This window comes from Podarcis vaucheri, assembly GCF_965113315.1.
Source record: "Podarcis vaucheri genome assembly, chromosome: 8".
In the NCBI taxonomy this organism is placed as follows: Eukaryota; Metazoa; Chordata; class Lepidosauria; order Squamata; family Lacertidae; genus Podarcis; species Podarcis vaucheri.
The window spans coordinates 88,840,243-88,864,584 of NC_138766.1; the positions used below are offsets into that span (position 1 = coordinate 88,840,243).

The 24,342-nt window shown below is 45.8% G+C and overlaps 1 protein-coding gene across 10 annotated transcripts in view; it reads right to left on the minus strand.

The window, feature by feature from the left end:
- SLC45A4 (solute carrier family 45 member 4) overlaps nucleotides 1–24,342 on the minus strand; it is a 117,671-nt gene that overhangs the window by 51,663 nt on the left and 41,666 nt on the right. For 6 of the 10 annotated variants that reach the window (XM_082235621.1, XM_082235623.1, XM_082235624.1 and 3 more), the window contains one exon: nucleotides 264–393. The exons of the other annotated variants lie outside the window; for them this stretch is intronic. The gene's annotated coding sequence lies outside the window, so the exon portion shown is untranslated. The remainder of the gene's footprint in view (nucleotides 1–263; nucleotides 394–24,342) is intronic. 10 annotated transcript variants of the gene reach the window in all.

The window sequence follows — 24,342 nt, forward strand, 5'->3', positions numbered from 1 at the left end:
GCAAGAAAAAAAAATCTGAACAAAATTAAATGAACCAACGCATGCTTATGAGCTTATGTAAATGGCCACGGGATAGTTGCTCATAGAGGCTGGCAATTAAGGGCTCTCCTTTCATGCATTACAAAAGAAAACTAATTATCAGTTACTCTGCGCTGGAAAGACAGCGAAGGTCTGAAAAATACAAACCCGGTAATTTTTATTAAACGTCTAAGCATTCTCAGACAACATTATTGCAAGCGACCCATTGGGTGGCCATTTTTTACCTGTCATTCAAGCAGTCTAGGCATTAACACAGCTGGCTTCCCTTCCTCAAGCAGAGCAAATGAAGAGGCACAGTAAAGAGTTTTACCCAGGCAACGTCTATAGTGATGAGACCGACAAACCTCAGGGCATCTTAAATGCAAAAGGAGGAAACAATCAGTGCATTGTGACAATCAATATAGGGCTCACGACAACTTAAGGCAACCCAGTACTCCCCGCTACCATCCACTCCAGAAGTTTGACTTCTTCCTTCTTAGTAGTAGTAGTAATATTGTGTGCTGTCATAAAATTAATTAAGATGTGGTCCCAAAGTATCCACCCAGAGAAGGATACCAATTGCATCTCCACATGACCTTCACCGTGAGCTTTGCCTCCCTCCCATCATCATCATAATAATGTCAGTCTTATCAGTCTTATCTAGATGCGGTTTTCTGCATTGGATAAAGTGGGATCATTCAATTGCTTCCAATCCAGTAGAGTTACCAACTGTTGAAGGAAGCCCAAAGCGGCAGTGCAAGGACTTACTGTTATTGAGACATTGCCTCCTTCCAACAAGAAAATCACCACCTCCCAGACCAGTAATTCATGCAGTGACACAAACAGACTCTTCTGGAGGTGGTGAATTGCTAGACACTCTTTAAAAATATTTTGGGGAGTACAGCAGAAATGTGGCTTTTATTCCAATTCAAAAAAAAACACAACAATGCGCCTCAGCTATAGGAAGTATGTGTCTCAGTATCTCTGTGTGGAAACACAGAGAACTCAAAAAAGTAAACAGGCCATAAAAAGCCCCAGAGGCAAATTCTGTAAGTGGCAAATGTGTGTGCTTTGAAGATGGGTAATTGTGATTCTTCCAAAGCTTTAGTCTGGCAATGCTGATGTTAATTCCACCAAATTGAAAGAGAAGGGGGCCTGTGTCAAAAGCTAAGATTGTAGTAGGAAGGCAAACATGTGTTTGACTTTTACACACACATATATAAGCTACACAGTAAGAGGATAAGCATTGTGGGAATATTGTGGGCACTTATCAGCCTCTTAAAGATTATTTGCTACAGATAACGTCTAGCAAAAAAAGCAGCCAGTGATACTGTGAATAACTTAAGTCATCAATCCAATTTGTCCAAATTCACTGTGAAATATACATAAAACCCAGTTCTGGAAAAAAAGATACTCGGCAAACCAAAATAGCTTCCTTTTTCAGATGCAGGGCTTCACACAATAAGACAAGATGGCTGCTTGTTCCACCAGCTGGAATGCTGTTAGCAAATGCACCTACTGAATAAATTCTCTGGGCATTTGTTGGCCGATATAAACATTTTCAGAAGCTGCAGTTCCTTCATTTTGAAAGAGCAGCATCTATTTCCCATGTCAGAGCTGCCTTCAACCTCCTTTCTGCACAGCATTCAAACAAACAGCAAGTCTGGTCTTACACTGAGAAGTAAGCATAATGTGGGCGTTTGTCTGCCCCTTTAAAGCTACAAAAATTATGAGTGGAAAAAGCTGCATTTGCAGCCTGGCACTCGCCAAAGCAAGCCTCAAGAGGAGAGGCCGAATCGAAACATTCCAGGCAAAAATCCTCTCAGCCGTGGCTGAGCCTTCCTGCACAGGAGTGCCAGCAACTCTTTCCTGTATTCAGTTTTCAATCTGCGGAAGTGCCAGCTCGAACCATTTCATCCACACAAGTAAAATATTCTACCTTGCTTACTAAACAGAAGGATGACTCCAACTGCATATAGGCCTATGCGGGCATAAGTCACAGTTACCCTAAGCACAACTTCAAAGGAACTTGGGAGAAGGAGAAGGAGACAGATGTTTAGTGGTTCTATTTTGCATAAGGAAATATTATATTTGCATACCACCCTTCATCCAAAGATCACAGGGCAGTCTGCGACATAAGAATGCAAAATGAGAACACAAATGCATTTTAAAAAGTAAATAAAAATACAGTGGACGCTCATGTTGTGAACGTGGGATACGGGTGGTGCTGTGGGTTAAACCAGAGCCTAGGACTTGCTGATCAGAAGGTCGGCGGTTCGAATCTCCATAATGGGGTGAGCTCCCGTTGCTCGGTCCCTGCTCCTGCCAACCTAGCAGTTCAAAAGCACATCAAAGTGCAAGTTGATAAACAGGTACCGCTCCGGCGGGAAGGTAAACGGCGTTTCCGTGCGCTGCTCTGGTTCACCAGAAGCGGCTTAGTCATGCTGGCCACATGACCCGGAAGCTGTACGCCAGCTCCCTCGGCCAATAAAGCGAGATGAGCACCACAACCCCAGAGTTGTCCACGACTGGACCTAATGGTCAGGGGTCCCTTTACCTTCAAGGTGACTCAAGTAATGTAATATTGCTAATGCTTGCTTATGCATAGTAAAGAGGTTAAGCTACAAGTGCACAGCCTTGAAGCCTAAACAAAGGTGATGCAGGGAGTGGAGAAGGTAGGTAGGAGGTGGTCTTGACCCTTGCTGAAAAATACAGGGGGGTCAAATAGCATCTCAAGCAAAATCTAGCAGGCCCAGAGGCAGTGAGTGCAACAGGGAGAGAGCAATACTACAGGAGATTCCAGAAAATGCCACTCGCAGAGAGACTATCCCCTGTAGACAGAGTCCTATAGAACCACTTTTGTGTGTTCTTTTGCACTGCCCCTTGTATCAGATGATTCGATCTAAACTCATTCATCAGTTGGCTGTTAGCAGGGAGTGCCAGTAAGACGAATTGCAAGGTAGCCTTCTTAATGTTTACTTGGGACGGGAATAAGATGGCAATAGCAGCCAGGTTTCTGCAACATGCAATGGGGATTCGTGAATGTTATACAACAGTATTTTCATCATTAGATGCAGACTTTGCTGAGCGATTTTATTCTGCTGAACCTTTCGGAATCTTGTCTATATGCCAATAAGGTTTGAGATTTGAGTCTGAGATTGTAAACCGCCCTCTGCTAGCTGGGAGAGACTGCAACAGGGAATAGGGGCAGGGAGATTTGGTTCGGAGGACATGCATCCTGCAATATGTGGCAACTGGGGCCAATCTCCCCTTTCTGAGTGAAATTTTCATAGATCCTAGTCTGGCTATTTTCTGTTTTGAGCGACGTTATTTTACAAGCAAGCTTTGTTGTGGGTTCCTACTATTGCCTTGTTTTTCCCCACTTGGCTGCACATATTTCCATGGGCTTAAGAATATCAACCGCGTTCACTGGCAAGCCTTTCATATTTAGTCCTGGCAATGTATGGAGCCCAAGAAGCAGACACAGAGAAAGTTAATCTCAAATATAAAAACTTCTCAACTTGCTCTACTGAACTGCCATATTTAATTCTCAGGTATATTTGTCAAGAGTGCCAGGGTGGAAAAACATTATTATTTTCTCTCTCTCAATAACTGTAAGCATTCCTCTTGCCAATAACTTCTGGAATAGCACCCCTGCCAGCCCCTGATTTTTATCTTGCACTATAATAATATAATAATAATAATAAATTCTTATTTATACCCCGCCCATCTGGCTGAGTTTCCCCAGCCACTCTGGGCGGCTCCCAATCAAATGTTAAAAACAGTACAGCGTTACCTATTAAAAACTTCCCTGAACAGGGCTGCCTTAATATGTCTTCTGAATGTCAGGTAGAGAGTCACCACAGAGGCCCCTGGTTAATTTGGGCTTCCAATTCTGACAACCAACATAGAATCCAGCACTCTGTGCCCAATGGCAAGGTGGTCTAAACCACTGAGCCTAGGGCTTGCCAATCGGAAGGTTGGTGGTTCGAATCCCTGCGACGGAGTGAGCTCCTGTTGCTTGGTCCCTGCTCCTGCCAACCTAACAATTCGAAAGCACACTAGTGCAAGTAGATAAATAGGTACTGCTGTGGAGGGAAGGTAAACGGCATTTCCATGCGCTGCTCTGGTTTTGGTGTTCTGTTGCGCCAGAAGCGGCTTAGTCGTGCTGACAACATGACCCAGAAAACTGTCTGCGGACAAACACCGGCTCCCTTGACCTGTAAAGCGAGATGAGTGCCGCAACCCCAGAGTCGTCTGCAACTGGACTTAACAGTCAGGGATCCTTTACCTTTTTAAAAAAGTCTTTATAGGCAAGTCCGGAATGTATTTAGGGGTGTATTTATTGAAGAGCACTCTGCTCCATGCTCCTTTCACAGCTCTGAGCTTCAAAGAAGCAATCTTCACTCTGGGACCCAGCTCAACTTTTTCTGATCCTGCAGCACAAACACCGTCGTTGGTTGCGATTTTATTCAGATTTAAAGGATTATTGCCGCATCCCGCCCCCAAAATGCGCCAAACACCACAGGCCCTGTTTCTGTTGCCTTTTAATAGCTGCATCAACGCAGGCATTGCTGCCGCGTAATTGGTGCTTGCTGACGCAAAGTGGAGGAGCAAAGCTGCCGCTGCTGTCCAAATTAACAACTTCCTGTATTGCCTTGTTTGAAATGTAAAGGCAACCGGTGCCAAGCAACGTTGACTTTCCCCAATGCAGTGCTGAGCCGTGAGTAGCATGCAGCTAACCTTGGCTTATGGCATCTTTCATCGTATGCCACACCTCCATAAGGCCAGTGCAGTGCGAGCAGATGCTCCCACTGAATGGCGACTAGCTCAACCACTTACAACAGGGATGACCAAACTTGGCCCTCCCGATGTTTTGGGGCTACAATTCCCATCATCCCTGACCACTGGTCCTGTTAGCTAGGGGTGATGGGTGTTGTAGTCCCCGAAACAGCTGAAGGGCCAAGTTTGGTCAATACTGACTTACAAGGTAAAACGCTCTGGGGGAATGTTGCCAGTGCCTTGGCGATCCACAAATCCTGGTTATAATTGAGTAATTCAACCTTGGTTCTGTACTCATCTCCAAGCCTCCCCAAAGCGTTCTGCTGCAATAATGAAATGGTGACAATTCACATGCCACATTAAACCATTGCTCTCCCTTGCTCCTACCATGATACAGACCAGGGGTTAGGAAACGTTTTTAGCAGGGGAGCAGTCCACTGTCCCTCAGTCCTGGACTATATTTTGAAAAAATATATATGAATGAACTCCTATGCCCCACAAAACACAGAGATGCATTTTAAATCAAAGGACACATTCTACTCATGTAAAAACACGCTGATTCCCGGACCGCCCGCGGGCTGGATTGAGAAGGCGATTGGGCCAGATCCGGCCCCTGGGCCTTAGTTTGCCTACCCATGCTATAGACGAACCAAGCTGGGGTTTGGCTTGTTATGTTATGTGATCCTGGGCGCAAGGGGTAAGCCCCAAATGAATCTCGGCTGCTGCATGTGGTTGGTGTGGAGGAAAGAAAACCAAAAGTCCGACGTCTCTGTGATTTACCTGCAGTGGAGCTTGCGGGAGCAGGGGAGGAGCACTTTGGCAACTTTTGAGCAGCTTGCACCAACATCCTGCTCATTCACATTACTTATCCAAATTTATACTGCTTTATTGTAAAGAAGCCTCCAAACAGTTTACAAAAAAAGAGCACACAATAATAAATACATTAAACCACAGTTCAAGTGAGACTTGTGAACCAGGGTGATATTGGAAACTCAAGCATGGAATTCATCAATCATTTGATACTGCTAGACATACCCAGGCTGGAGTTAAGATTTCCGCAGAGGGGGAAAATATGCAAGGACGTTTCATACCTTCTTCTGTAATTTATAAGGGGGAGGCAGCCACAGTTGTCTGGCAAAGCACATGTTTTGCACACAGAGTTCCTGTTTTAGTCTCTGGCACCTCCAGATAAAGCATTCTTCCCAAGATACTACAGTAAAACCACCACTTGGGCTGACTGATCTATGTGTATTATATAAGTTCCCGGCCCTTCCTCTTTCCAGTCACAAAGAACTTCAGACGTATCTTTAGGTATCGTATTTAACTAGATTCCTTTACTTGGGAGTCTGCTTTCAAATTTGCTGTTGATCCTGAACTATGACTGGGAACCAGATCTCTGAACATGCAAACTGGCTGAAGAGGAGGTGCCTGTTCTTAACGTACCGTATTTTTTGCACCATAACACTCACTTTTTTCCTCCTAGAAAGTAAGGGGAAATGTCTGTGCGTGTTATGGAGGGAATGCCTACGGGTGGCATGCCTACAGATTTTCCTCCTCTAAAAACTATGTGCGTGTTATGGTCGGGTGCGTGTTATAGAGCGAAAAATACGGTAATTTCATCTGTAGCTAATCACAACTTTTGGGGTTGGGGGGGGTTAAAGGGTTGGGCTCCTGAGTTACAACTCATATAGTGGTACCTCAGGTTAAGTACTTAATTCGTTCCAGAGGTCCGTACTTTACCTGGAACTGTTCTTAACCTGAAGCACCACTTTAGCTAATGGGGCCTCCTGCTGCCGCCGTGCTGCTGGAGCCCGATTTCTGTTCTTATCCTGAAGCAAAGTTCTTTTTTTTTTGTAGGGGAAAGCGCGAACGCAGTCCCCCACTACCACAAATTATGCAGTCGAGTTTCCCGCATTTGGGGAAATCGCAGGGGTCAGCACACCCAAAGTGCAATGGATGAGCCTCACCCTGGGAAAACCACCTTTGTGATCATGGTATCTCCCCTGCCAGGTAAGTATCTGAAGCAAAGTTCTTAACCTGAAGCACTATTTCTGGGTTAGCTGAGTGTGTAACCTGAAGCGTATGTAACCCGAGGTACCACTGTACCTTCAAAAATGTCTCAGCTTTACATTTTAACCAACTGGGGCTGCATGGCTCTGTGCACAAAATATATATATTAGGGCCCCATAACATTTTCCTTCCCTCCATTAACTAGGTTAATTATTAGAGCGTTAATCTTGAGGCACTATGTATCTCAATACATGATATGAAAGGACGACTGAGGACGAGATGGCTGGACAGAGTTCTCGAAGCTACAAACATGAGTTTGATGGGAGGCAGTGGAAGACAGGAGGGCCTGGTGTGCTCTGGTCCATGGGGTCACGAAGAGTCGGACACAACTAAACAACAACAAATTTTGGTTTTACAGACAGGCAAAGGATTAAAGACTAGTTCTGGATGTCCTGGGAGGAGATAATACTGTGTTTTCGACAGTGAAAAGCCCTTTTTCAAGGATTCCAGCCAATCGTCTGGGGTCACTAATTCTATGCCATTCTAGGCCATTGTGTTTTATTGCTAGCAGATCCTCACATTCTTAAAATGTTTGCTTTCCTGAGAGAGGAAGGAAATAAACTAAAGATTATATCAAGACGAAGCCTGGCTCTTTTTGCTTTCTCATTCGAAAGGTGCGTGACTCCAATGCCCCTTTCTCTGTTTTGAAAAATCAAGTTTTGACTTCACCACTCAAAATCATGAATTAAACCCAGCGCCCGGTGGTAGGTCACAAGATTATGACTTCAGAAACAGTCCCTTGAAGCAGCCAGCTTCCACCAGCTCCTCCAATATGCCTGTCAGCTCAACTATCCCCCGCCACAAAGGAAATTCCACATCACTTATGATACCTTAACAATGGATTTGCTGAATCAGATCTAGGAAGCACTCAGTCCCTAAGCATTCTGCTTTCAACCATGGCCTGGGCCAATGGCTGCAGGAAACACAGAAGCTGGGCACCATGCCCCTCTGCCCTGCTTGCCTCCAGTGCCTGATATTCAAAGTCACTTGGTCCCTGAACTCTTGTCCCTGGACATGGATGGTCCCCCATTTAGTTAAAAAGGCTAACAGTGGTTGATGCAACCTTGGTCTACCCCAATCAAATGCGATTGACAACCATGGATTTGAGGCGCTTGTTAGTTCTTGAGCAGAGGAGTTAGTTGTCTGACTTTTCTGCTTTTAAAAGAGGGATGGGAAGCCTGTGGTCTTCTATAGGTTGTTGGACTTCCGATGTCCATCAGCCTCAAACAATATGTCACTGTAGTCACTACTACTGTATTACTGTAGTCAAGCAATATATGGAGGGCCATAGGTTCCCCATACCTGTTTTAAAAGATGTTTCCTATGGCCAAAGTTCCAGATTTTTATTTTTTTTTTTAATCACTCAAGCACATTTCTATGCTTTTAGGCAGCAAGAAACGAAGAACTAACCATTCTGTCCATGGAGGACAGTACTATAACTACCACAGCAATATCATCAGGCAAGTGATCTACAACAGTGTTCCCCAACCTTGGGCCTCCAGCTGCTTTTGGACTACAACTCCCATCATCCCTCGCTAGCAAGACCAGCGGTCAAGGATGATGGGAATTGTAGTCCAAAAACAGGTGGAGGCCCAAGGTTGGGGAACACTGATCTACAAGACCCGGATAAGAGATGGGGTTGCACAATCAGCTGGCATCAATATTCCACCTTCCCATCCCATGATGCTACCCATCACTAGCAGGGGAAGTATTTTCTGAAGAAAGACTCCTTTTGCAATGCCAGCTGCATGCTTTGTCCCCATCTCATTAAGTGTAAAGAGGAAATGGTGGCGGCTGATACTTGTTTTTAAATTCTTGCACGCATACGCTAAGGAAATATATTACATTTATCTAGAAGAGGGGTCAGCAAACTTTTTTTAGCAGGGGGCTGGTCCACTGCCCCTCAGCCCTTGTGGGGGGCCGGACTATATTTTTGGGGGGGACATGAACGTATTCCTGACCTGACAGTTAAGTCCAGTAGCGGACGACTCTGGGGTTGCGGTGCTCATCTTGCTTTACTGGCCAAGGGAGCTGACATTTGTCCGCAGACAGCTTCTGGGTCATGTGGCCAGCATGACTAAGCTGCTTCTGGTGAACTAGAGCAGCGGCACAGAAAAGCCATTTACCTTCCCGCCGGAGTGGTACCTATTTATCTACTTGCACTTTGACGTGCTTTCAAACTGCTAGGTTGGCAGGAGCAGGGACCGAGCAACGGGAGCTCACCCCATCGCTGGGATTCGAACCGCCAACCTTCTGATTGGCAAGCCCTGGGCTCTGTAGTTTTTTTGGGGGGAATGAACAAATTCTTATGCCCCACAAATAACCCAGAGATGCATTTTAAATAAAAGCACACATTTTACTCATGTAAAAACACGCTGATTCCCAGACTGTCTGTGGGCCGGATTTAGAAGGCGATGGGGCCGGATCCGGCCCCTGGGCCTTAGGTTACCTACCCATGATCTAGACCTTGACTTCATTTCTTTTGTTGTATATAATCACTGGTCCTCTAGGTTTGGTTTCCCCAACTGGTTTAACACCACCACAACTCCCTCCCCCCTAAATCAGGCTAAGAAACAAGAAAAACTGAAAGTGGACTTGTGTGATAAGACTGAGCTCAGTTCTCATACTGAAAACAAATTTATAGGCTCAGAAGCATCCTGTTCTTTAATTTAACTGTATTTGTTCTGGTTGGTAATAATAATGGTAATTATAATTATTATTAACCCATTATTTATACCCCACCCATCTGGCTGGTAGATCTTGGGGTTTGGGTGGGGAGAGGTAGATCTGATAAGCTTGAAGTCTGCCTATTCTGACATAAGGGACCTGGACTGAGGCTCTCAACTTGTTTTAGAAATGCATATCCAACCTTTGAATAAATATATCCCTTAAACCCCCACGCACCCACTCTTTTGTGCAAAAATGCTGAATGAAGTGACTGCACATACAACACCACTAAAAAACATGGATGTAGTTGCAGCAGCAACAAAGCAGAGTTAAGCCATAAATGTTTTTGTTATATCAGGATGACGAGACACCCAAGCAGTATGGCGATGGTCCTGTTGTTATGCAACTGGCTTTTTAAGGTGTTTTTTTCAGTAAGCGTGGCAAATGGTGAGTGTGGGCATTCCTGCACCGATTTTCAACTCTGCAAAAAAGCATGCAGTCAGAAATGCTGCAGCGCGCACACGGCTGACCCAGTTTCGAAACAGCAGTTTATGTGCAATAAGTGCTTCGTGGAGTCTGCAGCATCTGCAGAGCTCCAAGAGTAGTAGCTGTGGTATATTCACAGCTGACTTCAGGGTTTCTGAAAGAGCCACTTCCTGTCTCATAGGCTGGGCGAAATAAGTACTGATGCCAGAACGTGGAAAAGCTCCAAAATCTGCTTTTGCAACCTATATGCAGCTTAAGCAGGTATCCTTTAACTTTTGATACTCAGGTTCTCTCATTTAGAATATACTCTTACAGTGTTAAATCCTGTGCTAAGAATGCTGCAGGAGCTTCCCCTGTAGCTCTATAGTTCATTTTTCAAGTCTGTAGCAGTTTTAAATTAGATCTGGTTCCAACAGAGTTTACCGACTATGTTTTGCTTCTTGAATGCATTGAGTTGTGTGGGCTGTACCCTTTCCAAATGCTATTCATAGTGCCATGCTAATACTACTACTTTACTAAGGTAAAGGTAAAGAGACCCCTGATCATTAGGTCTAGTCATGGCCGACTCTGGGGTTGCGGCGCTCATCTCGCTTTACTGGCCGAGGGAGCCGGAGTACAGCTTCCGGGTCATGTGGCCAGAATGACTAAGCTGCTTCTGGCGAACCAGAGCAGCGCACAGAAACGCCGTTTACCTTCCTGCCAGAGCGGTACCTATTTATCTCCTTGCACTTTGACGTGCTTTCGAACTGCTAGGTTGGCAGGAGCAGGGACTGAGCAACGGGAGCTCACACCGTCGTGGGGATTCGAACCGCCGACCTTCTGATCAGCAGGTCCTAGGCTCTGTGGTTTAACCCACAGTGCCACCCACGTCCCTTTACTACTACTACTAATAATAATAAATGAGAATTATTATTATTTATATGCTGCCCATCTGACTGGGTTCCCTCAGCCACTCTGGGTGGCTTCCAACAAAGTCAAACATCAAATATAGTACAGCACAAAACATTAAAAACTTCCCTATATAGGACTGCCTTCAGATGTCTTCTGAAGACAATTGTCTTCAGACAATTATTTCCTTGACATCTGATAGGAGGGTGTTCCACAGGGTGGGTGCCACTACCGAGAACACCCTGTGCCTGGTTCCCTGTAACTTCACTTCTCGTAGTGTGGGAACCGCCAGGAGGCCCTCGGAGTTGGACCTCAGTGTCCGGGCAGAACGATGGGGATGGAGATGCTCCTTCAGGTATATGGGGCATAGTAAACCAGAGGAAAGAGAAGTCTGACTTCAAATTGCGCATGCAGATGATTCAGAAATGACATGGTGAACAGCTAAAGCTATATGGGAGAACTGGAATTTTAAATTGGACAAATGTCACCATTGAGGAAACCACCTGACCAAAGTTTCACCCACACACTTTTGCTGGCTCAACCTTCAGCCCCATTATTATTATTATTATTATTATTATTATTATTATTATTATTATTATTATTTGTACCCCGCCCATCTGGCTGGGTTTCCCCAGCCACTCTGGGCGGCTTCCAACAAAGATGAAAAATACACTAAAATGTCACATATTAAAAACTTCCCTGAACAGGGCTGCCTTCAGATGTCTTCTGAATGTCAGGTAGTTGTTTATCACTTTGACATCTGATGGGAGGGCGTTCCACAGGGCAGGCGCCACTACCGAGAAGGCCCTCTGCCTGGTTCCCTGTAACGTGGCTTCTCGCAGTGAGGGAACCGCCAGAAGGCCCTCGGAGCTGGACCTCAGTGTCCGGGCAGAACGATGGGGGTGGAGACGCTCCTTCAGATATACTGGACCGAGGCCGTTTAGGGCTTTAAAGGTCAGCACCAACACTTTGAATTGTGCTCGGAAACGTACTGGGAGCCAATGTAGGTCTTTCAAGATCGGTGCTATATGGTCTTGGCGGCCGCTCCCAGTCACCAGTCTAGCTGCCGCATTCTGGATTAGTTGTAGTTTCCGGGTCACCTTCAAAGGTAGCCGCACGTAGAGCGCATTGCAGTAGTCCAAGCGGGAGATAACCAGAGCATGCACCACTCTGGCGAGACAGTCCGCAGGCAGATAGGGTCTCAGCCTACGTACCAGATGGAGCTGGTAGACACCTGCCCTGGACACTGAATTGACCTGCGCCTCCATGGACAGCTGTGAGTCCAAAAAGACTCCCAGGCTGCGCACCTGGTCCTTCAGGGGCACAGTTACCCCATTCAGGACAAGGGAATCCCCCACACCTGCCCGCCTCCTGTCCCCCCAAAACAGTACTTCTGTCTTGTCATGGTTCAACCTCAATCTGTTAGCCGCCATCTGGTGACCAGCAGGACATAGGTGGAATTCTGGATACCAAAGGCCCACCTCTGGTCCAGCATCCTCTTCTCAGAGTGGCCAGCCAGGTGCCTACAGGAAGCCTGCAAGCAGGAGCACAACTGTGCCCTCCCTCCTTCTGAATCTCCGCCATTCCGTGTTCAGAGGCATGCTGCCTCCCAATATATTTCGTCATAGAGGTTATTCTCATCAGGACCAGAGTATGGAGGGAAATTTGCCCCTTTCTTCCACAGCTGTGATCGTGGATCCCACCCACCCCTGAACACCACAAAAGCTCCCCACTTCACACAAACGATGGTCCTTTAATGTCTTCTGCACCAAGTAGTCACCAGGGCTGTCAAACCATGGAACTGTCTTCCATACGGAAAATCCGTATATAATTTGCGTTTACAGTGATCTAGCCAGTATCATACTCAAAAACTTTCTTGCTGACTAAAACAAGGCAGGTTTAACATTCATACTTTGTACTCTTTTAAATATATATATATATACAAAATTTGCCATAAGAATTGCTTGGCACCACAAACAACTCCAATGTCTGAAATCCAGTGCCGAGACCTAATGGTGCAAACTTCTTTTGTCTATGTGGGAGGGAGCTGTTGACACCATTTTTCAATATTTCCCCCCTTTTCTCATGGATAAAATACTGTCTTTGGCACCCGTCTAGTTATTAATCCCTAATCCCAAGCACATTTTCCTAAAAAAAACTTGAGTCATTTCCTTTCTGCTTCCTGTTGCATCCTGTCTGTAGCCTCTCCATCAGATAAGCCATTGGCAAAGCACAGGCGGAGAATGAAAGAAGGTATAGAGGGCATGAGAAAAGGGCAGCTAGGAAACTAACTGGCACCCCTGGAAGACAAGGGGCCTCAGCAGTAGGGAGAGACAGGATACATTAATGTCTCAGAAAACATTGGCTGCACATGTGTTTTTTTCATGAGCTTAAAGACTGAGCTGGCATAGATTTATCTACTGTTTGCGAAGCACAGACGTCCAGTGCTAGCATTATGCATCGCACCTCATAACATCTAGTCATCTGCAGATGTGCTTTGGGAGTCCAGGCTGCTCTGAGTTTTAGACTTTATAAGCACAGGTAGCTGTGTCGTTACAAGAGCTGCCATGCAAAATCCAGCTTCTTGAAAAGTGAAGATTCACCATTTGATCTTGTCCTGGGCATTTTCTTTTACTCCCCAGAGTAAAAACGTTCTGCTGATTTTTTTTCTCAATAGCTGGGTGCAGGGAGCTAAGTGAAATTAACAGGGTCAGCCTTGTGGCAAGAAATGGAGGCCTAGTTGCATTTCCCCCCTTTTATCACAAGAGTAAACACAGCTCTGGCCAGGATTCTCATTTCTTCTCAGCGGGAGCACATATAGAATCACTGAAGTGTAGAGTGGGAAGAGACCTTGAGGGTCCTGTCAAAGCCCCTGCAAAGCAGGAATCTCAATGAAAGAATCCATGACAGGTGGCCATCCAACCTCTGCCCAAAAACCTCCAATGAAGAAGTGTCCACCATCTTCCAAGAGAGACCGGCTGTTCCACTGTCAAACGGCCTCTTGCTGTCAAAGTTCTTCCTGGTGTTTAGTTGGAATCTCCTTCCTTGTAATTTGAAACCATTGGTTTGGGTCCTAGCCTCCGGATCAGGAGAAAGCAAGCTTGCTCCATCTTCCATGTGACAGCCCTCTAGATATTTGAGTCTTCTCTTTTCCAGGCTAAACATACCCAGCTCCTCCAACCAAGCTCCCCCAGGCTTGGTTTCCATATCCTTGATCATCTTTGCCAGACTACGTCCATAACTACTAGTAGCATAGGAGTATCCCTGCAAGGTTAGTAGTCCTCTTCAGGTAGTTTCAAGAGAACCGAGAACTCCCCAGAGTTGTGGGTTTCTTCTAACAACCCCACATGGTTACAGAGAAGACTTGCATACCTTTGGAGGCTCCCCACGCAAGTGGGAACCCAGATCTCCAGGCGATAACATCTGAAGGGTGTTATCCCCATGCTGGAAACCAATTTACATATGAAAATGTCTCTCTGCTTTGCAACTACCAAGCAAGCTCCTAGATCTTCACCAACAGCCTTGGGTGGTAAAATCCGAAGCTGGAAAGCAGATACTGGTTAGTGGGTTGTTAACATGCACAGTATACTTTCCCAGGGTGTCTGAACTTCTAAGTTCAAGGCTGAACCATGCTAAGGTTACAACTGCTTACTAGCAATTCTTGCACTCCCTTCTCAGGTGAGGAAAATCATGCATCCCGGGTAGGGCAGAGAACTCTTTTCCCACGCTGAGTGGTCAGGCAGTTTAAGCAACTCCTTTTTCATCCTGAGGAAGCGCTGTACACACAGCATGCATTCCTTGTGGACGTTCACATGGCCGGGAGCTCAATGTTTATCATGGCTAGCTTATATTTTTAGCCACAGCTAGCCCTTTAATCTCCTGACGTAGAATCTCACATGGCAGCAAATGCTGACGGTAGATAGATCAGGTTTTCCTCTGAGCAGCTCGGCAGCTATTTATGCAGCCGTAAGCTAGCTAATCATCAAGCCCTCTGCTAACATCTTAAAACATGCAAAGGTTGTGGCATCTTCATTATTGAAAGAGGATGAACAATTCAAGTTGCAGTAGGCAGCTTCAGTATTTTTATCCTGTAGTTTCAAGGTTAACGGACCAAATCACACCTACCTCTTGTGAAGAAGGGACAGATCCTGCTTGCACAGAAACGGATAAAAGAGTTGTACAACACTGAAGCTTACAGTCCCCATGCTAACATAGGTTGCTCAAAAGGGAGTGCCTTCATCCCTTTTGTATTTCATTTTAAGAGCCAGAATGAAACCTATTGGATCTGTTTCCAGAACTGGCCAGCCCGATGTCTCCAGGAAGTCTATAAACAGTGTATAAAAAGCAATGCACATGAAAGCTCATACCAAGAACTAACTTAGTTGGTCTTTAAGGTGCTACTGGAAGGAATTTTTTTATTTTGACTATGGCAGACCAACACGGCTACCTATCTGTAAAAGTTTGGTAGTTATTTTTCTCTTTGACATCTGGTGGGAGGGCGTTCCATAGGACAGAGCTGTTCCACCAGGCCTTTGGCCAGGGCACAGCCTGACTCCCTCCCTCGGCAATCTTCGCAGAGCTCTGGCCCAATGGTTGCTAGAGGCTTGAATTAATTAATTTTTATAATGAATGATTTTAGAATGTTGTTTATGTTGTACTTTTGTACTGTTTTATTGTTGTTAGCCGCCCTGAGCCCGGCTTCGGCTGGGGAGGGCGGGATATAAATAAAATTTATTATTTATTATTATTATTATTACCGAGAAGGCCCTCTGCCTGGTTCCCTGTAACTTGGCTTCTCGCAATGAGGGAACCGCTAGAAGGCCCTTGGCTCTGGACCTTAGTGTCCGGGAAGAACAATGGAGGTAGAGACACTCCTTCAGGTATACTGGACCGAGGCCATTTAGGGCTTTAAAGGTCAGCACCAACACTTTGAATTGTGCTCGGAAACGTACTGGGAGTCAGTGTAGGTCTTTCAAGACCGGTGTTATATGGTCTCAGCGGCCACTCCCAGTCACTAGTCTAGCTGCCACATTCTGGATTAATTGTAGTTTTTGGGTCACCTTCAAAGGTAGCCCCACATAGAGCAGGCTGGCCCGGAGGAAGAGGGATGGAGGCATCTACACACAATTCAAGAGGACCATGATAAGGATTAAATAACCGACACAGTCGAAAAATACAGGTTCGTGAGAGGCAGCCCATTCCAGGTGTTCCAAGCATCAGTATGTAGGTGGCTCGTTTTAATATGCTGCCTAGAGCAAAATGCTTCTCTAGCACTGCCAACAGCGAGTTCCAACACCAGGAGGAGTGGGGAGGAGAGCAAATCTGCAGGCAACATTTGCAAAGATTTGCAGCTGCAGTCAAACAGTGGCAATGAGAAAGTCGTCCAAAGCTGTTGAACAGAAGAAGCTGCCATTCACAGAGCTAGACTTGCTGGTCCCCCTGACGTGCTGCTATCTTTTCTGACGCGGGAGCAGAGGGCTCATGTAACAATGCAAAACAAGGGCATAAAAAGCTATTTTTAATAATACCAAAGTCCGCCTGCACGGTTTTGCTCTTCAGAGCTTATGCGCCTGAACGGGAGAAAGCCCAAACTGGTGATTCTTCAACTGTGTGCAAGTGAGAGGAACAAAGAGAATGAACCAGGTCACATTCCTCTTCTCCTGGGAAAAGTCATCACACAGGACAACCCTGTTTTTATCCCAGAAATAAACAGAGCCTCAGATATCAGAAGGTGGAGAGACCAGCCTACACACTTCCGGGTTCCAGGTTCCTTAGCCACTGCCAAGAAAGAGCCGTTTCGTTCAGACATTTTTCACACACTAGTTTGGGTACAAGAAGAGAAATGGAAGGAAGCCTTTTTAAAAATTATGCAAATTTAAGAGTTCATTGGGGGGGGGTTCTTTTTAAGGCGCCCATTACCTAAGAAGCCTATTTTTCATCTTAGCAAGCCTGGTGAGGAAGACCATATTGCCTTATCCATCACCCTCTCATGCGTTCCATTAGTGGCACGGCTTTACTGTGAGAAACAAATCCATCAAATTAGGGATGTCAAAAAGCCACGGCCAAAAGGGAAGCAGTAAAATTTAATCAAAAATAAGAGCCAGCTTCATCAGAATCCTGTGTAGCATAATGCTGACGGGAAGGAAAGCTCTTCTTTGGAAAATAGCCCATGTGCATGAGGACCCAGTGTCTGGATGCTGGCAAGTGGTCAGCCAAAACGTCAGAGATTCCTACACCATAACTCCTTACATTCCCCAGCCATCCTGGAGTGCCTGGAGGCGGTTGGAGGATGGATGGCAGCTAACAGATTGAGGTTGAATCCTGACAAGACAGAAGTACTGTTTTTGGGGGACAGGGGGCAGGCGAGTGTGGGGGATTCCGTTTTCCTGAATGGGGTAACTGTGCCCCTGAATGACCAGGTGCGCAGCCTGGGAGTCATTTTGGACTCACAGCTGTCCATGGAGGTGCAGGTTAATTCTGTGTCCAGGGCAGCTGTCTACCAGCTCCACCTGGTATGCAGGCTGAGACCCTACCTGCCTGCAGACTGTCTTGTCAGAGTGGTGCATCCTCTAGTTATCTCCCACTTGGACTACTGTAATGCGCTCTATGTGGGGCTACCTTTGAAGGTGACCCGGAAACTGCAATTAATCCAGAATGCGGCAGCTAGACTGGTTACTGGCCGCCGGGACCACATAACACCGGTCCTGAGAGATCTACATTGGCTCCCAGTGCGTTTCCGAGCACAATTCAAAGTGTTGGTGCTGACATTTAAAGCCCTATACGGCCTCGGTCCAGTATACCTGAAGGAGCGTCTCCACCCCCATCGTTCAGCCTGGACACTGAGGTCCAGCGCCAAGGGCCTTCTGGCGGTTCCCTCATTGCGAGAAGTGAAGTTACAGGGAACCAGACAGAGGGCCTTCTCAGTAGTGGCGCCCGCCCTGTGGAACGCCCTCCCTTCAGATGTGAAGGAAATAAGCAGCTATCTTCTCTTTAGAAGGCATCTGAAGGCAGCCCTGTTTAGGGAAGTTTTTAATATTTGATGCTGTATTGTTTTTAACACTTGATTGGAAGCCGCCCAGAGTGGCTGGGGAGACTCAGCCAAATGGGCGGGGTATAAATAAATTATTATTATTATTATCATCATCATCATCATCATCATCCTGCTTGGTGGCTCCTTGGAATGGCTTTGCAGATGCGAGAACCATCAACTTAATTTCCCTGGCCTCCTGCAGGCCCAGAACAAGAGCCGATGCACTGACCTCTGCTTTGCCTTTTTCTACACAGGTAGGAAGACAACTGCCATGGAACATACTCTCCTTACCCTGCCCTCCACACTTTTCATTTAAGTCTGTGTGCATACTGCTTCAAAAATAGATACACACAGCTTTCTATAGCAGGTAACAAGTCAGCTGTACCTTGGAAATCCAGGCACAGCCTTTTGAGTGTTTTTGAACATGAGCCGATTTTGCAACAGCTAAATAAAGCTGAAACAGTTCCAGACAGATGTTACAAGGGTCTCCGGCATGGAGATGGGCTGGCAGGAGGAACTACACAAGCTGCAGGGGGTGAAATCAGCCACTTGTGCAACATGGGGGGATTACTCGATGCTCATCTTCTCATTCAAGATCAGCCAGTCTGGCTCTTCATGCCATATATAGCTCCAGCAGAATGGAATAGAGCAAGGGTCTGTACCATCTTGCATTGGTGCCAGGTCAGCAAATACTGAAGTTTTGTGCTGCAGCAAATTCTTTCCTCCCATCCTGTTACATTGGCGCAGCCATCTTGCTTGACTATTGTAATCTCAAGGACGCAAAAACAAAACAAAACAAAAAAAGGACTTTGTACAGTTCTGAGATCTGCTCTGGCACAATGGCTGATGGTTACTCAAGGCGGCCCAACTTGATGGACATGATCCAGTCTGTCACCTCAACCTCACATTACTGAAGTGCTTTCCATTTAGCAACTTCCTTCTATCTTATTTTGCCCTGACATGTTGTGCTGCTTGTTTTTGCTATCCACTCTTTACATCAGAGAGTGAGACTAGGACCTGGGCTGCACCAATACCTGGGTTGGAGATGAGGGAGCTTGGCAGGAGGCGAAGAGAAGAAGCAGGGAGAGGAGGAGAGCTCGGAGGCACCCATTTTTAGCAGGTGAGAGTCCTGAGCAGATGAAGGACTCATGCGGGCAAAGCGAATATCACTTATGCGCCAATTCCAGAGCATCTCAAAGCTGGCTCCGTGTCCATTGGAACAAAGCGCAGAGCGCAACAACAACACCTGCAAAGGCAGTTCTACAAATTGCTACATACAGGATTAGCATGCAAATGAACTCCGTGGAAAAAATATTAGGCAGCCAGAGACTTGCCCGTGCTGGATCCTGGCCACATGATATGGTGGGACTAAATGCTTTCATTAGCAAATCCACTTGCTCAATAGGTACGCCTCCCAACCCAAAAAGTGAATCACTTTGTTACTTTCCTTGCTAGGATCCGTGCCCTGTCCACACTTGCAACAGAAAGGCTTGCCATAGCCCTAAGTGTTTTTGCCGTATTGTTATTCCACATGGACACAATTTAGCGACTAAAGTGTTTGTCATTATGTGTGAGTATTGGCAGGGCGTGTGGGTGATATTTTGAGTCCGTGGTTTCTTAACGCAGGTCACGATGTACCCCCGAAGCGGTAATGCTATGCCAACGAACATCCTGCCCTGGCATTTGTTGTGTTCCACGTGGCTTAAGACTGGAATGTTTGTAGGACATTCTTAAAAGTCAGATCCTCAATGAGAAAGCAAGCCTAGCTCTGGGCTACGCCACTTCAGACTGCAGGTGGGGACAAACATAAGTGAGCATTCCTCCATACAAATACATTTCTATACACATACAAAACTAGATGTCAAGGAAGAACATGCCAGCCCAACCTTCTCGCATACTTAACAGGGTTTATGCACTACTTTATCATCAAAATCTACATAAAATGGACGTTAAAAAAATACAAAGAAAACTAGATGCTAAAAAGAGGTTGACCGAAACAAACCCCATAATATTGCATGTTAAGATACATGTCAGATTTACATGTCTTGCCCTAAACAAAAGGTTTTTTAGCAGACACCAAAAACGGAACAGTGGTACCTCGGTTCTCGAACTGAATCCGTTCCAGGAGTCCATTCGACTCTCATAACTGTTCGAAAACCAAAGCGTGGCATTCAATTGGCTGCAGGAGCTTCCTGCACTCAATCGGAAGCCGTGGAAGCAGCGTCGGACATTCCAAACAACGTTCGCAAACCGGAACACTTACTTCTGGGTTTGTGGCGTTCGGGAGGTGATTTGTTCGGGAGCCAAGTTGTTCGGGAATCAAGGTACCACTGTACAGTGGAAGTACAGTGGAAGTCAGTGGGCAGGGGTCCCCAAAGTGCAGGTGCTTTCCCACTGAAGATACAATCCTTGCAAGTGTGTAATGAATATTATGCGGCAGATGTAAAAGTGCCGGTTCTGCAGATCGGCGCTAACGACACTTTCTGGAACACGAACAAGCCCCACATGAAGTGCACTGCGGTGGTCCCGTGCTGCAGTCACCAGTGCCTGGAGTACTGTGCTCAAGCTATCCTGGGCCCAGAAACAATGGCAGTTGTCACAGCCAGATCTGGTTAAAGGAGCTCCTAGCCATCAAGGCTACCTGAGCTTTCAGTGGACAAAGCAAGATCCAGAACCACCCCAATATTGACCTTTGGCCAATACAGTGGTACCTCCGGTTGCGGATGGGATCTGTCTGGTCTGGTCAGATCCTGAGGTTTCAGCAACCTGAGGACCGCTTCTGCATATGCGCGCCGGGCGAAACCCGGTAAAATACTTCCGGGTTTGCTATACGCGCATCCCGAAGTTTACATAACCAGAGGGTTACGTAAACAGAGGTTCGACTGTAGTCAGATTCAGAGTGAGACTTGCACTCTAGTCTTCATCTGGCTTGCTTCACCGTCCCTAGCTTCCCATAATACCAATGAGTTTTCTAAGAGCAGATATTCCTTTTCCTACATGGAAACTGTATGAGCCCCCACCTACAGGTCAGAGACACAGATTTAACACTTCAGTGGGAGAACTACAGATCTATAAGGTGTGTTTTAAAAATTTCCACCTCTCAGATAAAATCTGAGAACATGCAGCGAGGTCCTCAGAAACTTGGACGTCTCTGGGTGTTGAACACTGTTCAGGGCTCAGCATGCCTTCTCTTCACTCGAGCAGAATGATGCAGAAATAAGGAAATTCTCTTTGTCTGCAAAAATGTATTGAGGTCACAGGATTTTTGTTGTCCTCAGCACAGAATACGGGATTATTTCAACACCGCAGTTATATAGCCTGACTACTATTATCTTCCAGAGTTCAAAGGGCCAGTTTCTCGCGTCACCTGTTCAGTTACAATAGGTAGCTCTGGAACTTGTCCAGAAAATGATGCACACAATAAACGCTACGTTATTAGGCAGATCACCAAAATCCCAGCTTATCCCTGAACTGCTGCACACTCTGCCGACAAGTCTCAATGCAAAACTTCACATGGATAGGAGGAATATTTACAAGGCCAGGTCAAAAACAATTGATCTGTTGACAAAAGTCCCGGGTCAGGGGAAAAGGAAGAGTATAGGCAAATGTTAAACAAACTAAGAAACTAACTAACTTCTGAATGAAAGTGTTGGAGACTCGGAGCACAATTCATCTGTTTATATAAATAACGTTTCTATTTATCAGTAGAGAAATGACTCATTCAGGCAGATTAAGAAAGCATTCTGCATTAGACTAAAGTGTAGCATTTTAAACATGTATTTCCAAGATACATGTTAGCTTTGTGGTGTGGCGAGTCAGTCCGGAAGCAAAACTTGCTTAAACTGCGTTTTGTTTTCTTTCTTTTTTTACAAACAGAAGTGAAAATGAAGCAACTGCGTTGAAACACCAAGTTCAGATCAACAGCTCAGCCATCAGAAGCCTGACATCAGTGCTTCCAAAAGAGGTTTGCAAGCTATCTGGCATCACATGTTACTGGTCTCTGCAGCTACAGCAGGCACTGTGATTCTCAAGATAAACGAATGCCAACAACAATTTACAACATATTTCTGCATGGCTCTTGCTATGAATAATTTGGGCTATTCCCTGTTATACAATGTTTCTGCTCTGTGAATTAAATATGACTACGCTAGAGTAGGACAGCATTCTAAGCTGCTAGAGAAGTAACCCAGACCACTTGCGGGGGGAAACACACAGCTCAGAAATATTATTTAGACCAGTAGACCAAATTTAACACTAGTTTTAAACTAACAGCTTAAATACCACGGCCAAGAAATAATAGGAAACTATTTAAGTATGTGTTCTGAATCCAGAAAAGTAAGGATGTGCAGCATTTAAAACAGGCAGGGGAAGGAAATCTATTTTACAAAATTTACACCCATTTGTTTAGTCTCCGTTTAACCAGATGGCCTCACAGTGTCTTTGGAAGTTTTAATGAACTTTCCAGGAAAGGAGTGCCTTAGATGCTGAGCACTTGTGCATACTTGCTTGTTTAAATACAATGAACACACTTAAATAAGGCACTCTGGTTAATGCTCATTGGTCACAAGATGCGAATAGCCCTTTGCCCTCATCCAGCAGGTTCTTAACTAAATATTGGTAATCTTAAAAACAGGTACATCTGCTTTTCAGCTGTCTACATGTACAGGGTTCATGGGTCAAACCCACCACCCTAAATCACCCGCACACCTTTTTTTTTTAAACACAATATTCCTCCTCCTCCTCCTGTGTCCTCACTGCCACCCTGATCATTATAAGTTGCAAGTCTGCAAGCAGACAGGCAAATCTGTCCTGATATTGAACAGCCCTAAGCCTGGAGGCACTTTAGGAATACGATTTCTGCACCCTTGTCCTGCAAGGATCAGGGGGGCTGAGCCCCACTGCTGTGTCCTCACCCATTATGCCATGGCCCTAAGAGGACTCCAGGATAACTAGAGCTCCTTATGCACATCAAATTATGCACACAAAGCAGCTGTCTCCAGTTTCATTTGGCGACATAAAAATTAGTATGGTGATCATTGAGCTTTCCAGCTATAAGTCAAGCTCTAAGATCTGCCCAATTCAGAGGATAAAAGAAAGTCAGAGAACAGGGACTTCAGCATCATTCTATATCCCCACTGTTTTCTTTCATGCAAAGGTGGAGGGCAACAGGGAACCAGATGTGGCTTCCTCTTCCAGGACCCACTTTCTTCCGAGGGAGACATGCGCCTACTCCAGAATAGAGCTGTAGCTATTACAAAGCTGGTGCTTAAGTAGAAATTGCCTGGACAACTAGGATGTTAAATCACAAAAAAAGAGGCTGTTTGTCTACAGACCAGGCAAAGAGAAACAACACAGACTTCTGAGTCATTCATCTGGGACCACCCCAGCCAGCATCCAAGACACACACAACTATCCCTTTACTGGTAAACATAAGCCAATAGAGAAAATATATCATGCCTTCCTGAAAAGTGAGTATGACATTCAATCAATCAATCATCACATTTCCTTACACTGTAAAGACACAGGGAAGGAGCACTTGCTAGAGAAGGTTTCTGATGGCATGAAGGCCACTGCTGCTACCGGGGTCAATGAGAATGTCAGCTTCCACGTCTCCAAGACAGTTGGGTGTTGACGTTCTGCTACTTCAAGATTCACAGAGTTACTTTTGCCATCTCCCACTCACTATCAGAAGAGGGGGGAAACAAGGGCAAGCAATGAATACAGAGGCTCTCACATCCCCTGGACACAGCTCAGACTGTCCCCAGGTCTGCGGGGCTCCTGGGCTCAAAGAGGTCCAAGTCCCAACACTGCCTTGATGGACGTGTCCAGAATTACAAACAGCTTGGGCCAATGCCAGCCATATAGGGCCTGCACTATACAGTCATACCTCAGGTTAAAGCTGCTTCACATTGAGTGCTTTCAGGTTGCGCTCCGCGGTGACCCAGAAGTAACGGAACGCGTTACCTCCTGCTTTCGCCGCATGCACAGACGCTCAATATGACGTCACGCGTATGCGCAGAAGTGGCAAATTGCAACCTGCGCACACGCAGAGGCGGGTTGCATTCTCTTCAGGATGCGAACAGGGCTCTGGAACGGATCCCCTTCGCATCCAGAGGTACCACTGTATAAATGCGGGGGTAGAAAAATGCCCCATCCTCATTCACAGAGCACAGTGGCCAGCGACAGCTTTGCAGTTAGACGCTGTGCCACTTGACTTTGTGTCCCAACAAGAAATGGAAGATGCTAATGAAAAGCAAGTAGTGGAATTTATTTTACGCATATGCTCCCAGCTCCTCCCTCAACAACATTTAATGTCAAATTCCTATCGGGTATCAGAGGAGCCTTTTCTACAGCAGCGAATGCAGGTTTTGTGCGAAAAACACACCACTGCAAAAAAGATC